General features: G+C 39.3%; 1 non-coding gene across 1 annotated transcript; it reads left to right on the top strand.

Annotated features, from left to right (window-relative positions):
* The first annotated feature begins 1979 nt into the window (after nucleotides 1-1979).
* LOC145587179 (small nucleolar RNA R71) lies at nucleotides 1980-2085 on the top strand. Its single transcript, XR_014101203.1, has one exon. It is a non-coding gene; the product is annotated as a small nucleolar RNA R71 (small nucleolar RNA).
* The last annotated feature ends 812 nt before the right edge of the window (nucleotides 2086-2897 follow it).

The following is a 2897-nucleotide window of genomic DNA, read 5'->3' on the forward strand; positions in this document are numbered from 1 at the left end:
ATGCATAGAAGACATAACATGATTGAGAGAATCAATTAACATACAATTTTCTAAAGAAGAACTTGGATACTTCATGCTATCATTCAAATCAAATTCTATCACTTCATCCCCTACTTTGAGCGAAATTTTAGCACTTTTCAAATCTATCAAAGCACCCGAAGTAGCAAGGAATGGTCTCCCTAGAATGATGGGGATATTAGCATCTTCATCCATTTCAAGCACAACAAAATCCACCGGAATAACAAATTTCCCAACCCTGGCCTTAAAGGAACATCCTCTACCTTACCCTTAGGGAACTTAATAGACCTATCGACCAATTGCAAAGTGATGTTAGTAGGTAAGAGTTCTCTTAGCTCAAGTATTTGGTACACCGAGTATGGCATAAGGCTAACACTAGCTCCTAGGTCACACAAGGCATTCTCAATTTGCATTTTATAAATGGCACAAGGGATAGAAAAGTTTTCGGGGTCTTTTAGCTTAGGTGGCATTTTGTTCATTATGATAGTACTACAATTCTCGATCAAGTTCACCGTCTCTACACCATCACATTTCCTCCTACCACTCAAAATGTCTTTGAGGAATTTTGCATAGTTGGGCATTTGGGTGACAACTTCGGTAAATGGTAGAGAAAGGTGAAGTTGCTTAAGCATGTCAATGAATCTTCCAAATTGTTCATCTAACTTGTGTCTCATGAATTTTTGTGGATAAGGAAGCTTGGGTTTCACAATCTCTTTCTCCACTCTCACCTTACTAGGCTTCTCAATCTCAACCTTACTCAAAGATGCACCATTTCTCTCATCTTCAACCAAAGCCCCTTTTGTGCCCTCTTTGGTCTCACTCTTCCTAGGCAAACTCTCCTCAAGAATTTTACCACTCCTTGTGACAATAACATTAACCGATCTCTTAGGATCTAGGCCTTGGGAAGGTAAAGAAGAAGGACTAGCATGGTCTTTCAAAGCATGAGCAAGTTGAGAAATTTGATTTTCAAGCATCTTATTATGAGTCATCATTTCATTAAATTTCTTATCACTTACGGTCATGTAAGTGTTCAACAACTTTGTTTGATTTTCAATGATATCTTCCAAATTTGTTCTATGTGAAGAAGAAGAGGATTGAACATAGGAATTATCATTTTGGGCCTTTGGAGCAAATCCGGGTGGAGGGCCTCTTTGAGCATTGTTTTGAAAATTGCCTCTACCTTGATTGTTCCAATTACCCCAACTTTGATTTTGACCATAACCTTGATTATGGTTACCACTACCTTGATTATGATTCCCATAACCTTGGTTTGGATTACCATAATTTTGGTTTTGATTTTGGCTATTATAACCTTGATTGTTATAGTTCCTCGAGAACCTTGGTTCCTATAACCACCACCTTGGTTATAGTTGTCAAAATTGCCATGATTGTTGTAATTCCTATTCCATTGACCTCTTTAATTCTCAAACCTAGAATCATGATTATTTAACACATAGTTCACATGCTCATTCACATTTCCATCTTGATCATCACAAACATCCATACATGCATGAGGGCAACTAGAAACATTATGATCATATGACCCACAATCATCACAAAACAAGCATCCACTAGGCATGTTACTAGAAGAAGGAAGGGGTTGAGAATTAGAAGACGTACCTCTCCCCTTAGTTTGGGAGGGAAGACTTGAAACTTGGTAGGTAGCACTTTCCAACTTTGCCTTGATAGCAGACATCTCCTTCCCCAAGTTTGTCATTTGAGAGGATAGATTGTTGGTTGCATTTAGATGATCAACCGAGTACATCAAAGAGCTACTCTTGCTAGTTGACTCTCTTTCTCCATCTTGCCAATCTCTATAATAACTCACTACGTCCTCAATTATGTCTACCACTTCCTCTTCCGTTTTGTTCATGATAGGACCTCCGGCTCCTCCATCTAAACATGATTTTCCTTGAGGGCTAAGGCCTCCATAGAAGATTTGAATGATTTGATAGGTTGGAATTCCATGGTGAGGACATTCTCTTTGATACTCCTTGTATCTCTCCCATGCTTCATAGAGGCTCTCACTTGGTTTTTGCTTGAAACCTTGAATCAAAGCTCTAGCCTCCGCCGTTTTCTTTTGAGGATAGAAACGGGATAGAAATTCCTTGGTGACCTCGTCCCATGTCCTTAGAGAATTCGGCTTAACCTCCTTGTCTAGCCATTCCAAAGCACGCCCTATGAGAGAAAAGGGAAAGAGCTTGAGGCGGATGAATTCTTGGGAAATTCCGTTCACCTTGATAGTATTGCAATATTTCTTGAACTCCTTGAGATGGTTTAGAGGGCTTTCATGCTTTGACCCCACTAAATTGTCGCCTCTTTATCAAAGTGATCATTGCCGGTCTTATTTCAAAATCATTTGCCGGTGTTGTAGGTGGAGCAATCCCACTCTCAAATCTATATGCATCGGGAATCCCCAATTCTTTCAATGCCACTCTCGTATTTTCTCCCATTCTTGCTTGTTCTTCTTGTTGTGGCTCTTCTTCACTTGAAATGCTAGGACTCAAAGATCGTCTAGCACTCCTTAACCTTGCAACAGTTCTCTCAATTTCCGGATAAAATGGCACTAGTGAATGATCACGTGCTCTATGCATAAAATCTCAAAAGAAATAGTTAGTAGCACGACTACAAATGTAGCCTAAAAGAAAATCTTTTTGTATTTTCAATTAATGGTGAAATAGACTCAACAACTATAACAAAGCACCAATATCATTCCCCGGCAACGGCGCCATTTTTTAATACGAGGAAAATGTAGGTCGTTCTCTACCCTTTCCTAGAGCCAAATAAAATTTATAAACACTCGACCAACCTAATACTAGTATATGGTAAGTCAAGGGTCGAACCCAAGGGAATGAGTAAGTGTAAGATATAGCCTAGGT

The sequence above is a fragment of the Chenopodium album genome, chromosome 16 (assembly GCF_948465745.1).
Source record: "Chenopodium album chromosome 16, dcCheAlbu1.1, whole genome shotgun sequence".
NCBI lineage: Eukaryota > Viridiplantae > Streptophyta > Magnoliopsida > Caryophyllales > Amaranthaceae > Chenopodium > Chenopodium album.